This window comes from Gallus gallus, chromosome Z (assembly GCF_016699485.2).
Source record: "Gallus gallus isolate bGalGal1 chromosome Z, bGalGal1.mat.broiler.GRCg7b, whole genome shotgun sequence".
Classification (NCBI taxonomy): domain Eukaryota; kingdom Metazoa; phylum Chordata; class Aves; order Galliformes; family Phasianidae; genus Gallus; species Gallus gallus.
Window position 1 is genome coordinate 38,527,465 of NC_052572.1, and position 15,155 is coordinate 38,542,619.

Genomic DNA, 15,155 nt, shown 5'->3' on the forward strand with positions numbered 1-15,155 from the left:
ACAGAACCACAGTATCATAGAATCATTTAAGGTTGGAAGAGAACTCTATGATAATCAAGTCCAACCACTGACCCATCACTACCGTTGTTGCCTGATATCTGAAGCGAACCTGGACAGGGGCTCAGCCCACCCTATGGGTGCTGTCCCATGGTGGGAGGCTCAGGGCTCCTGCTGGGTCTCTTGCAGATGCCTCAGACATGGACATGGAGCTGTACAATGCCCAGACATTGGCAGATACCCGGAAGTAGTACCTGCAGGAGCTGCCAGCCCCCCTATCAAATATCTGTATGGAAAAGAGTGAGAGAAAGAGAGTGAGTGAGAGTGAGTGAGAGAGAGAGAGAGAGAGAGAGAGAGAGAGAGAGAGAGAGAGAGAGAAAGAAAGAAAGAAAGAAAGAAAGAAAGAAAGAAAGAAGGAAAGAAAGAAGGAAAGAAAGGAGGAAAGAAAGGAGGAAAGAAAGGAGGAAAGAAAGGAAGAAAGAAAGGAAGAAAGAAAGGAAGAAAGAAAGGAGGAAAGGAGGAAGAAAAGGGAAGGGAAGGGAAGGGAAGGGAAGGGAAGGGAAGGGAAGGGAAGGGAAGGGAAGGGAAGGGAAGGGAAGGGAAGGGAAGGGAAGGGAAGGGAAGGGAAGGGAAGGGAAGGGAAGGGAAGGGAAGGGAAGGGAAGGGAAGGGAAGGGAAGGGAAGGGAAGGGAAGGGAAGGGAAGGGAAGGGAAGGGAAGGGAAGGGAAGGGAAGGGAAGGGAAGGGAAGGGAAGGGAAGGGAAGGAAAGGAAAGGAAAGGAAAGGAAAGGAAAGGAAAGGAAAGGAAAGGAGGAAAGGAAGAAAGGAAGAAAGGAAGAAAAGAGATACTTGAGTGATAATGACAGGAGGATAAAAATTATGACCTGGTCAATTGTATTTTTGGATGGGAGATTAGATGGTTTTTTTTATTGTTATATGTAATTTTACAAGATGGTAGTAAGTGTCCATCAGGAGATTATTTCCAGTCTTTATTGTTTTAAAGTGACTGTCAAGAAGGATCTTGAGGAAATGACTAATCAAGGTCTTTTTCTAAATGGAAATACGGTAACAGCGAAGTTATGTTCTTCAATGTTCTTGTGTGAATCTACCAGAAGATCTTGTAATACTAAGAAAAATAGATATTTTTGAAGCCTTACGTAAAACCATTACAAACACTTGAAAAAAGTATGTTTTCTGCAAGCATTTTCTAAATGGTGGAAAGAGTGAATTAGCGGAAAACAGATAATTGGCATCCATTTAGAACTTGTTCAGGAGCTTGAGACTCTCCATCAGGTACTGAAGTGAAAATGCTGGTGTGTTGTGAAACTTGGTTTATCACAGAGATAGCCTGTTAGAATGTTGCTTCACCTCACCTGGCATGAAGATTCTCATGCCTGAGATGCACCGCTAATGATGGCAATGCAGTGCCTGCTGTATATTAGTAAAATTCTCTTGGCATCTAACACGGAATTTAGATAATGTTCTCTCAAGGAAGAAGATAAGTGAATGTATAATGGTATTTGAGGAAAATAGAGAAAGTCATTGGTGGGGAAAAGGGCAACATGACTCATTTCAGCTATGTGAAGAAAGTAAGAAAGGAAGCTTTTGAAAACTTTGAAAATGTTGCCTTGGACATATGCAGGGCATTGAATGGCAAGATGTTTTATATACATATTATTTAAAATACGTATTTATTACCCCAGAATGGATATAATGATAAAGCATACTCTTGGGGTTCTGTACTTCCATTAGCCTGCTTCCTAAGCCAGTTTTATTTTGAACATGGGAACTAACAAAAACAATATGACACATTGCTTTTATTTTGGTGCTGACATGTTTAAAGATGTTGCAAAAGGTGATTTTTTACTTTACTCCAAAATGTTTAATTTGGCTATTTCTCAGTGAAAATTTGAGACATTTTCAGAATTCATGGTTAAACTTTAGGCTTGATACACAGAAAATTCTAACTGTGTTTTGGATTGCATTGTACATTCAAACCCCCTATATTTATGCTGGGAACATTTTGCCATTCATATCTGCTTATGCTAAGAAACGAGTCACTAATCTGTGAAATTTAGGCAGAAAAAGTATTGTGCTTCCCTCCCCACTGTTGCACCATATACAATTAGGTAGAAAAGCTGGATTGTCCTGAGGGGTCCACAGATTGCAAGTGATTTTTTTTTTTTAATTCATTTTTTTTAACTTTGTTTAAATATTTTTTGGTTTTTAATTTTTCGGTTTCTGTTAACATGCCATTAACAGAGTTGATACTTAGGATATTTAACTTTGTTTTCTAAGTAATTGATTGGCATTCTCACATTTTTTTTTTAGCATTTATAGCATAATGTATGTGAGCAAGTATACTGTAACACATTTGAGAGTTTTCCAAGTTCCCTGTGCAAAGACAACATGTCATGTTTGTGCATGCATACAATTAAGCTTGTTCCATTTACACAGAACCACAGGACCTTAAAGATCACCCAGTTCTACCTCCCTCTGCTGTGGGCAGGGCTGCCATCCAACAGCTAAGCCTGCCCAGGGCCCCATCCAACCTGGCCCCGAACACCTGCAGGGATGGGGCTAAATCTCCCCTTTTTTAATTTAAAAACATCGTCCCATTGTCCCTCATCACTATCTGCCCATGTACAAAGTCAGTCCCCTTCCTGCTTATAAGCTTCCTTTATGCACTAGGATGCTATAATGAGGTCTTCCCGTAGCCTTCTCCAAAATAAACAAGAGCAGCTCCCTCAGCCTTTCTTCACAGGAGAGGTGCTGCAGCCCTCTGATCATCTCAGTGGCCCTCCTCTGGACTCACTCCTATGTGTTTAGGATGAGACTCCTAGATGTTAAAGGAAAAACTTACATCTCCTTAAGACTTCCTTTTGCTCTGTGGAATTATCACTGATAAGAGCCAAAAAGACACAAAGATTAAAAAAAAAAATAATGAAAAGCTGCTACTGAATTGGGTATATGAGAGAGTACATGTTACATTGAGCATATCTAACTGGGGGGGTCTCTCACCTTCTCCTGGCCTAAAGTTGCACCAGGGAAGATTCAGGTTGGATGTTAGGAAATACTTTGTCTCTGAGAGAGTGGTCAGGCACTGGAATGGGCTGCCCAGGGAGGTGGTGGAGTCACCATCCCTGGAGGTGTTCAAGAAACATTTAGATGTTGTACTGAGGGACATGGGCTAGTGGGAAATATTGGTGATGGGTGGACGGTTGCACTGGATGGTCCTAGAGGTCTTCTCCAACCTTTGTGATTCTATGATTCCATGATTTTCAGAAATAGCTTGTGCTTTGATAGAGACAGGCACTAGCAAAAATATGTACTTCTTTATATGAATCCTTATTTGTCACTAGCCTGAAACAGGGCTGTAGGTGGGACACTTTCTGGGGACTTGTTGATTTTCTGGCATAATTTCAATTTTCATTTTAGTAGCTACTGTTCTTAAATATAGCAGAAGTTTCCTGGTTCTCCTGCTCTCACTTCCCTCCTCTCCCTCCTCCTCCACGTTTTGGTCAATTTGTTATGAAACAGAGAGTTGAATACCCCGTTCTCAACACTCAGTGGAGAGATTTCATGGGCAGAGGCAAAAGTCTACCTCGTATCAGAATAGCTGCATACTCAGTATTATATTCAGGCATAACGTTGAAATAAAAGCCCATCCAGTGTTTTAATGCTGGTGAGACACATGCCTGTTTTCTGCTTGTAAAGAAGCTGCACTTTGTAAAGGGTACACTAGAATATGTAGTAGCATGCTGCTGTTCATGTAGAAAGCCCTTCAAAATCCAGGACCTACAGGTATAAGTGGTGGCAAATACGTGTGCACAGACCTCAGAAGGAAGCTGACAGCCTTACATCAGTAGCACTATTGTTTCTACATGCATTGTGAGTGAAAAAACAACCACTTAGAAGAAACCTTTGTGTTCAGGGCTGGATAAGATTTTTTACTCCTCCAGAAGCTCTAGGTGGGAACTGGGCAGGGTATCCTGTTTGATCATCCTTTTATTTTCCAGAAGTAAAAAATATTATGTGGACATATCTACATGTTTTCCTGCCTAGAGAGCCTCACTCTGTTTTCCTGGATGTTTGGTGAGAATTAAATCTTGCAAGTACTCACTTAGGGCTCATTTTTAACCTAGCACACAGATAAAAAGCTGAAACTGGTGGAAGAGAAGCCCTGTGGATGTACTGAAAAACAGAATTTGGGTCCTCATGTTGTTTTTTTGCACAGTGTGTGAAGAAGCAGTGTTTTTCCTTGGAAAAAATATCCCTCAGAAACTTAACTGCATCAGAGCAGTGGCCTTTAATGCTCCCCATTGAAAACTTTGTTCATTGCAAAGCACTTGTGTTGTGTTTTTGCAGTTTGCTTTGGAAAAGCACAGATCCTACTATAAGAATGAATTCAGAGTCTGTAAGAAATGCCATACTTCATTATTTGTGACAATGTCACAATGTGACAGTGTCACCATTAAGGTATTTCAGGTAATTAGAAGTGGTTGTCCTCCCCCCTTGCTTCCTGGTGTCCTCGAGTCAAATATTCTATTTTTAATGACCTGAAATGAGCTGGCACTTGGAAAAAGGGCCTAAGCATGGGGACAAATTACCCTAAGTGTGTTCTGGCATGCATACCAGCGATTTTAATTTGAGATTTCGTGCATCATGACTAAGTTCTGGGGTGGGGTGTTTTTTTTTTTTAAGAAGTAGACCAAACAATGGGTCAGAGAAACATGAAAACAGGAACATAACATCTTATCGAAATAACATACAAAGATAATTTACATTTTAATACTCTAGAAGGGGGAGAATATAGGACACTACAGAGCATTCTTCATTTCAAACAGACATCTTAAATTCCATTTCATTTGTGAACTTAGTAACTGTTTATCATTTTATTAATTGGACACCCTAGTGTGTAATTATGAGTAAGACAGGAAGTAATGCAAGCAGCAGTGAAGTTGTGTCAGTCTTTTTTTAACCTTTAAGATTTTGTGAAGAAGAGAACAGTATGTATGTTCTTTACTGAACGAACCTCCAACAATTCTGACATATGCTACACCGTACATTATATTTTCCTTAAAATAGTATAATCTGCAGCCTGCCAAAACTTAGAATCTAAGCCCCAAACTTACCTTTTTTCATTTATGTGCGAATCTGTTCTTCTAGCAGCAGATAATTACCTCTTCCCATAGATTTTACCTATCCACAGGCTAAATGAATATAATACGTGTATGTCACGTAATTTTTGCCTTTTCTTTGAGCCACACTGAATTCTGAGAAAATCATCAGTTCTAAGGTGCAGTGGATTGCCAAGGTTAACAGCAGCTTTTCAAATCTGAAGCACCACCTGGTGCCATTAGAAATTATTTCTGGAAAAAAAAAAAAAAAAAGATTGAAAATAAATATTCTATAGCGTGTTGTCAGCGGCATTTAGCTTCTTTTTGATTTGGTAAATAAAAAGTGCTGTGCAGTGTGTTCAGCAAGCAGTGCACAACACTTCGAAAGCAAAGATCATTCAGGAAAAGGTTTGATGTATATTTCACAGAAAACCTGCTAAAGCCAAAAGTTGTCCCCACTATTTTGTATGTCTTGCTTGACACCAGGCTCTTTGTCAGACTCACTAAATCTTTTTGAAAAACATCACACTTTGTTTCCCATGTGTAAACAGCTTTAAGTAAACGAATGTAATGGTCAGACCCTAAATGTAGTTACATTAAAATTAAACAAATATGGAGTTAGAGGAATGACACAACATGTATGGTGGGTGATATTGAAAACGGCTGTAGAGACAAATGAGTACCTGTTCTGATACATGCATGAGCACAGACAATGTCTTCTGGATCAGATTTGCTGGAATAAGATGCAGTAGTCATCGAATAAGAAGAGCAGAATTTAATATTTTAATTGTGAGTATTCTAGCAACGTATTTTAAATTGTTAATTGCCACGACCTAAGCTGGCAGCTTTGTGTTTCCTGCTGAAACGTGTTGTCATTAACACTTTTTAGGAATATGCTGTAATCGTAGGATCAAATTTAGCTAAAGATTACAATAGAAATGTTTGTCTCCCTAGAAGATTCTTTCAGAAGCTGAGGTCTAATCAGATGAATTTGTCACGAGACAACATCAAATGAAGTGAAAAGACTTTCTGAGACAATTTGAATACTACTGGCAGCTCTGGAGGTGAAGAAACAATTAAACTCTCTGCTGAGATACACAACGTAATCATCGTGCTGTAGTACAGGAAGGTGCAAAGATAAAGACCGGAAGACTAGAAATGACTTACAGACTTCCCTTTAAAATGTTTGAGTCTGCTTTTGTGATGTGCTAGGAGAGATTTACAGAATAACCAGTTCCTTACCTCTCGCCCAGAAGAGAAGTAGCAGTTAAATTGTACAATCAGGGAGTCGAAGGTACAAAACCTTCTATGTGATCAGAGATTTTTTACAGTGTTGCAAGATTTTCCCCTTTTCTTGAGGCAACAAATGCTAATTGTTTGTTAATTTTGAGTGTTTTTTTAGTACTTGGTTCAGTCATTTCAGTTTACCTCAGAACAAATTTTCATCAGTCCCAGGAATCCAATCTCTGAAAATAGATTTTACAGAATTTATCATTGAAAATAGATTTTACAGAATTTATCTTTTGAATCCCATAATTGCCAGATTAGCTTATTATGCAATTTCTGAGTTCAAGATCACTATCAGAACTTACAATCAAAAAACATTTTCACCTGTTTATTAGCATGTTTGTTGTTGAATAAGACTTAATTTTTTCAGGAGAAAAAAGCCAGACACGTTAGCCTATCTTTACCTATATGCTGAGCCACATTTTCATTTCTTTGAGAGATCCAAAATACTAGTGTGTTGGATGCATCGAGCATTGTTTTCACAGCCATCGCAAAGTTTCTGACAGACTCTTCATAGGTGACCTGGAAGTGCTAGGGTTGTACACACAGAAAATAAGGTAAATTTGTCCAGTATGCCATACATATTGGCACTTATGCCCAAGTTTCTCTGTTCAATTCAGAGCCCCCCCCCCCCCCCCCCCCAGTGAAATCGCCATCCTTTTTTTATCATGCTGGAATTTTTAAAATAGTTCAACAAACCTCTATTTATTTGGGCTCATAACCCCACATCCCATCTGTTCTGCACTGGAGTGGTTATGGGGTGAGCAAGCCAGTGCAGGATCTTCCTGGCTCTCAGGAAGAAAGGCCCAATGGCTTACTGAAGCAACTGCTTTTAAAAGACAGAATAACAAGACAAATTTAGTCAGTGACTAAATCCTATATCCTTTCAGATGCTCAGCAGCCCACCTGCCTGCAGCACTGGATAGAGCCTTGATGGATTTTCCCACAACATGTTTTGCAGGGTAGGTTCTGTTCACGGAGAGGTAGCATTTAAGTTCCTTATAAGAACACAACTGTGTTCCCAAAGAAGGTTCATGAGAACCCATTCATGCTTCCTTGCCAAGTAAAGGTAGGGCCACGCAGGTGAGGCCATTGCTGGTGCCAAGTGAGAGCAGGATGCAAGGCTGCTCCAGTACCGTGAGAGGTGGGGTTTGTCCTGAAGCCTGGGATGTGAACAACACGGCACAGTGCGGCCCAAAGGCAGTCAGCACATGCATTGCAGAACAGCACAGCTGGTTCTGCATAGCTCCAGGTTAACTGCCGTGTGGGGCACGGACACCAACAACATGGCCAGGATCAATATATTCACCCCCTGGCTCACTATAGTTTACCTTCCCCAGAGATGTAAGTTACATAGTGTATTAATAACATACAGGCTTCTCAAGCCCTAAGCACAAGTCCCAGTATAAAAGACATAGACTGTTCAAGACCACCAGCTTCTGAATGCAGTGTCTTCTGCAGGGTTCACAACACATGATCTTCCAGTACTTCTTCCAAGATGGTCATGTTGGAGGTTCTCTCCATTGTGCTGCTTACTGACAAAACAGACCTGCTAAACCAAAAAGGCTGTGTTTTGCTACCACTTTATGGCTTCATTAGATACTGCTCCAAAATCCACAGAGGATTTGCTTCTAACTTCATTCATATAATTTCTGCCCCTCTATCGTGTAAAGTAAAATTTTATTGAAATTTTAATTCCATTTTCCTGCTACAGAGGTAATATATTAATTTCAGCTGGTATGAAGCCATGTATTTGGTTCTAAGAGAAGAACAATGTAGATAACACACTGAAGTTTGTAGCTGCTGCTAAGCAGTGTTGTACAGAGCCAGAGACATTAGCAGCAAAGGGCCCAAGGACCTGGGAGGGAACAGGATTAGGAGAGCTGACTTAAACTGATGAAAGGGATATTCCATACCAAGCAGAAGGAAGTTTGAAGGGGATGGGAATGCACCTGGCTCTCTTCCACTGCTCAAGAGCACTGTTGGGCATCAATTGGGGGGTGGTGAGCTATTGCTTCTGCATCACTTGTTAGTCATAACTATTATCCTTTTCCATTTCTTCATCTTAGTAAATAGTTTAATCTCAATCCACGAGTTCTACTTTTTTTCTGATTCTCTCCCTCAGCCCACTGGGAAGGGAAGAGTGAGTGAATTACTGTGTGGGTTAAACCACAACTTTAGCACCTGATGTGGGGCTCGAAGGCTTGAGATAACAGCAGATTTGACTGGAGCATGTTAACACAGGGTGCTGTGGTAGTTTGATATTTTCTGTTCACAGTGTTGATATTTTCCCTATGTATGGAGCTCTTTGAGAGTCTTCTCATGGAACTATGCTGTGTAGCATCTTACTTCTTGCTTATTTTCCTTGTTGCATTCTTTATTATCTCTGGGGGTTGGATTAAGGTTCTTGTTTTGCTACGCTGTGTAGCCTTGACTTATATCATAAAAAAAATCACTGCCAAGAAACTAATGCTTTGTGCATATTAGTCATTGCAGTCATCTTTGGGTTTTGGAAGCCATATTGTTGATACTATTAGTAATTAACTCTTTCACTTGTCTCCTCGGGGAGCCTGGCAATGGATGAGACAGGGGAGGACACTTTCCAGCAGTTCCTCAACTTCCCTTTTAATTTTCCTTCTTTCCCTAGAGCTCTAGAACTGGTTACAACACCTCTTGAGAATTTTGAGTATTCATGGAATGTTCAAACCAGTTTGCTGCTATTACTGGGTCATGAATGTGTTTCTGGTTATGTTTTAGTTTAAACAATTGTTTAAGGAAATCACCCAGAGATCTGCAGAGATCTGTCCTGAGGTGGGATAGTTCTGAGTGGCAGGGAGTGCGGGATGGTATGGGCAGGTGTTTAGAGCAGTGGGCTGAAGTTCCAGACAGCTGGGAGCAATATGGAACTTCACCTCTTCAATACTGCAGAATGATGAAAAACTGGGAGAATATTTGGAAAAGGTCTCCTGTTGCCTTAGCAACAGAAGCACAAATCATGGCAGCATGCTGGGGCCTGACCCGTGCCTGCTGAGCTATGCCCAACACTATTCAGCATCCCCAAGGGGAAGAGAATACCTATAGGTCCGATAATAAAGCAAAAGACTCACCACCCCTCATGATGAGCCCTGCAGTCGCTCCTGCTACAGGTCCTGTGGCTGTTCCAAGTATTGCAGTGAGAAAAAAAATCCTCCCAAAGGAGGTGCACCGTGCTCAGATCAACCTGTGGTCGATCCAAACCCTGCAATGGGTCCTGCAACTGTTTTGACCTTTTTGACAGACCCCGCAGTTACTCTAAACCTTCTGATGGGCCCTGCAGGTGCCACAACCCTCATGACCAGTCCTGTGGTGCTGTGCCACCTGCTGGATTAAACCACATGTCCCCAGTTAATACTTTTCTTTATATATGCCATTACCATTTCAATCTCTCTCTCTTTTCCTCTTATGAATGGAAAAAAAATCCAGCTCTGCAGCCTCTACCAGGCCTTATCAAGTCCTTGTATGAGGATTACATCTTATATTGTTCTTACACAGCTGGCCACGCTGAGAACAGCCTGTTCTAGCTGTGAGCTGAGAGTACTACTTGTCATTTAAGTTCTTGTTGTAAATTGTAGGTACTAGTTATTGCCATTCACTTAATCTCTTACGCTCTGTTTTTGCTTTCATTGCCCCATTTGGATGTTTTGTTCATCTCTTGCATCTTTATGTAAGTTATTTCAGACCTGATTTTTAATGCGTACGGGCAGAGAGCAAACAACGGTTGAGCAGCGGCTTTCCTTTTGTCTGCAATTCTGTAATTTAGTGTTTGGAGACCATCAGCGCTGCAGTCCTAATTGGAATCAGCTGTAATACAAATACATAGGAGAAGCTCTGCATGATAATATAGATATTTCAGAGAAATTCGTTTTCTCAGAGGATACATTTCCTTCTTTCCACCACGGCAAAGCCCTTGCTGCAGGTATGCTGTATATCAGACAGTGTGAGCACAAACTGAATTCAGAGTAATCCTCAGCCCTTCTGCGAAGGTGCAGAGTAGAACATCCAGCAATTATAAATGTATCACTGTTAGTAACATTACACCATCGGTTAGCAACTCCTGTATTACTAAGCCAATAGGACTTGTTTGGTGGTCTGATTTAAGACGTTGTGCCCTTGATCAGCGTTTAGGATGTTTTCCTCCTGTCTGTCCAATTTTGGATTTCTTTTTAGCAACTACCACCCTCACAACTTCCAAAAAGCTCTCTCCTTAGAAGGAACATATTTGCCAGACGCAGTCTGCCTCATATTCTCTGCAGTGATGAGTTTTTAAGAACAAGTCTAGATGCTTAACTTGAATTGGTTATTCAAGAATTACAGTAAAGATCAGAGAGACGAGTTCATGTCACACACAGATTTTCGTGTGCATGCCACAAAGTGAATTTTTAACTTTGACACATCAGTGTGGTACTCGGATGTAAAATTCAACATTTACCGGGAGCATTCAAGTGTGCTCAAGTACCTGCAGGCTGCAGCCTCACAGAGACTCGTGTGCATTACATTTCATGAGATAACATTTGAAATCAAGGGTTACATTCGCAATGAAAACATTATCTTGAAGACCAGGAAAACAGCCAATGGTGAGCATGAACAGTTTAATATTTCAGAGCTTCAGAAATGCTCAAAACAGGTTCTACTTAGAAAAGAAAAAAGCCAAACATTGAAGTAAAAGGGCTTGTCCCATCTTCTTAATACCATTCGTTTTATGTCAGGATTTTGGAAGATTCAGACATCTGATGTGGGCACTTAAGGATAACTCAAAGACAGCCATCATGTGAAAACACAAGTCTCCATATAGGAAACATCAGCTGGATACCTTAAAGAGCAGACAGACAAGAATCATCTGAAAATACGTTCCTTTCCTTGGGATAACTCCCAGTACAAAGAAGCAGAAACAAGCTGTTGATTTTCCACAGAATTAAATGTTAGTCTCTTAATTAACTTGATTAGTGAAATGTAAGGTGAGAAAGAAAGTTAATGGTAAAGAAATACAGAAGTACTAACCAAGACTATTACTGCATTGCACAGACATGGCTCCACATAGGTTTGCCTGCTCATGGGTCTCCTCAGCTGTTTTGGAAACATCCGGGCTGAGCACTTCATCTTATGACGTCAGCAAATATCACAAGTACTCTTAATAAGGAATTCTTGCTGTGTCAGTGGATGAGGCCCAGCTTCTCTTTGCAATTGGGCTACATGTCAGGGTCAGAGCTATTTTGCTGGAACTGCTTTAGGAGCTTTGATTCATTTCTTCATTACTTCTCTTTTCCACTCAGGACAGCATGCTGTCTCTACATGTGGTTTCACAGCTCAGCTTTTTTTTAATGAAATAACGGCTTGAAAAACTTCGAGCTTCTATTTAATGGTTGGTCATCTTGTCCTCTTCTGAGTACAGTACTCTCTGAGTCACTAGCAGTGCAATCTCTTGCAACTACCTGTGGTGCCAGCTGTATCTACCTTTATACATAAAATCAGACTGTTACTTCTACTTACTTTAAATCTCTCTCATTGATTGTATTTCCAGGTTCGCTTTGCTATTCTTCTTTTGAGAGAAAATTACATTATCACTACCAGTTATTGTATATAACCTTTGGGAACACTGTCCCTGCAAGTATCCACTTGCCTAGTGTTATTCAGGCAACAATTATCTTGAAGAATTTGTGACTAGTAAAAAAAATTACTTATATTCTTGAATTTTTACTTAATTCATTTTCAGAAACGCTAATAGCCTGTCAGGACTTAGAAGGATGTCTGCCTCACATTACCCTGAAAATTGTGAGTAGAAATTCTACCTGCTGTTTGCCACTTAATTTCTTGATGTAGAAAATACATTCTGGTGTACCAGAAGTCCATATCAAAGTTTTGGCAGAAAAGGGTGGCCGAACAGGTGGCCTCTGTGAGACAAGATGTGGGACTGCCCTGTGTTGGTCACAGTGACTGCACAACGGACTCACCACGGGACACAAGTCTGTCAGCAGCACTGGTAGTGCCACTATGGAACATATTTATTAAGGGTAAAAAATGCTATATAACAGTTGGGAGATAGGAGAGAGAAAACATGAGAGAAATGGCCCAGCAGCCCCCGAGGTCAGCGCAGCAAGAGGGCAGGAGGTGCTCCAGGCACCGAGCAACAGTTTGACTGCAGCCTGTGGGTAGGACAGTGATGAACCATGGTGTTGGTCCACACAGGACCATGTCACGGCAGAGGTCCACACTGCAGCCATTGAAGGACACTACACTGTGGCAGGCATGTCCTGAAGGAAGCTGCAGCCTGTGGAGAGACCATACAGCAGAAGGAACTGCAGCCTGAGGGGAATCCACACTGGAGTAGTTAGTTCCTGATAGACAAACCTCTGGAGAGGATTAAAGCTGTTCTTGAAGAGCTGCATCTGGTGCAAAGGACTGTATCCTATGAAGACACTGTTGAGAGACCTCTCACACTGGGAAGAAGAAGGAGGGGCTGGGACAGAGTGCTGTGGACTGACTCCTACTGTAGGGATGTAAGAGGTAGAAAAGTTGAGGATGAGGGACTGCAGTTGACCCTGGGAAGAAAGAAGGGTGGAGGGGAAAGTGTTTGTCATTTTTTTTTCTTGGTTTCTTACCACCCTACTCTATTGTTAATTGGCAGTTAATTAGTCATTCCTAGGTTGAATCTGTTGCCTTTGGTGGTAATCGGTAAATTATTTCTCTACCCTTATCTCAAGCTTTTAAACCCTTAAGCTTTTCCATCTTACTTTTTCTTCCCCTGTCCTGTTGAGGAGGGGGAATGAGAAAGAGACTGGCTGGGCAGGCATTGCTCAGCCATCTGATGTCAACTCACCACATATAGCACAGGGCATTAGGCCTCCTGCTTTAGTAAAACTTATATCCCTGTTTGACTCCTTAGGTGATAATATAAAATGAGCACACACTATTTTTGATTAAATAATTATAATAAAGACTAAAAATTCCTGCATCACTACATCTACACATTTTTCAAACTGCATAACAAACAGTGCAAGCACAGTGTTCCTTGTGGACAGGGATCTGCAGACTACCTAGCTGGTGTTCAATAGTGTAAACATTGTGATCTGTTAATAAAGAAACATAAAATACATTAAAGTGTACATTTATATTCATATGCTAAATTTAATTTCAGCAGTTAATGTATTTTGGAGAATACACAGAAGTACCATTCTTAATAGGTTCTTTTCTCTGCCAGCACAGTGATTTATTTTATGGCTTCTAAAGAGAAAATCCAAACATGGCATCGATGCCATGCTGCAAATAGGGGAAAATAACATGAAACGATGCTCAGGAAAAGAGTGGAAAAATATATGAGAAATGAACAATCTACTTTCAGACTGAGATGTTATTGGCAGTGAAATTCAGGTAAAAAATATTTACATGTTGATCAACAATATTTATACACTGAATTCTTAAGTATCATCAAACAAATATGTCAGAATTAGGACAGCATATTCTATGCTCATATTTACATATTTATATGCTCTACACTCTATACTCCTCCTGTACTCACATTTCTGTACTCCCACTTCTTCATTCTACCCCGTACCACTCCTACTTCTACATGCACTGACTGTGATACTGGATTTTGTCCTTTAGCATTTTGCTAATAATAAGCCTAAGACTGGATGGCTGCCAAACCACTTTTCTGAGCCAGGCAAATGTTACTCTGTCTTTATACATCACTGTTGTGAAAATATGTTCGTCCTTGACTACAAGTCTAAAAAAATACTTTTTTGAGCAAACACAATGTTTCCCTTAGTATTTCTAAATGCCATCAACCATATACACACTGCAGTTAATTGCTGAAGTCCCAATTTTCCAACTTCCTATATGAGAAAGTTCAAGAACTACTGCAGAATTTTGAGTGAGTCACTGGGTTTTATCAGGGTAAGAGAAGAAGCCCTCCTGTCACTTTTTGTTTGTTTGTTTGTTTGTTTACTTTTTGACTTTGGATTGCACTGAATGCATTTGCGGGACTAGTAACACCAGCATTTGTTTCTGAAGAACTTAATACTTACAAGGTTCTTATACAATAATAATAATACTAAAAATGCTACTTTTTTTTTTTTTTTTTTTCCCCCATCTCTACTGCTTCATCTACCCAGGTCTGTCCAAAACTGATTTGTTTCAGGCCTTTCTAAAGTGGATTTACATCTGCCAGACAGATACTTTGAGTAGGGCTGTGTGACTTTTGAAGCAGCATCCAGCATAAAGTCAAAAAGTGATTGCATGTTAAGGGAAGGTAAATCTCCCCTGGACAAGAAGTGATAACAGGAATAACAAATATTTATATGACCAAATCTGATTCTTTATTTGATTAAAAAATCTTTCTGCTGTTAATTTTGTCCTTTGTTCTTCTGCTGAACTCATGTAAACAGCTTTCCAAAAAGTGTAGGCCAAGAATGAAGATACCACAGAAGAAATATTTTCTACTCAATGCTCTGCTTTAAAATTAGTATCTGTAGGTTTTTAGTCTTCTCGATTGAGGAAGCATAGGAAAAATTAAGCACTGAAAATATGATTTTGTGGAGAAAGAGATAATGCTTAACTCAGAATATACAGCTCAAGAGGGAGCTGTGAAAATCAGCAACAGCAAGAGGAGGTCAAAGGAGAACACTGGACTGATAGTTGCTGCAGGTGGTCACTCAGCAAGCAGGTAAGAATGTAATGTAAGAAAAAAAGGCAGAGGCATTAATGCCTGTTTTTCTTT

General features: G+C 40.3%; 1 protein-coding gene across 2 annotated transcripts in view; it reads left to right on the forward strand.

Annotated features, from left to right (window-relative positions):
* Nucleotides 1–15,155, forward strand: part of CEP78 (centrosomal protein 78) — a 53,359-nt gene that overhangs the window by 2,710 nt on the left and 35,494 nt on the right. The window lies entirely within an intron of this gene.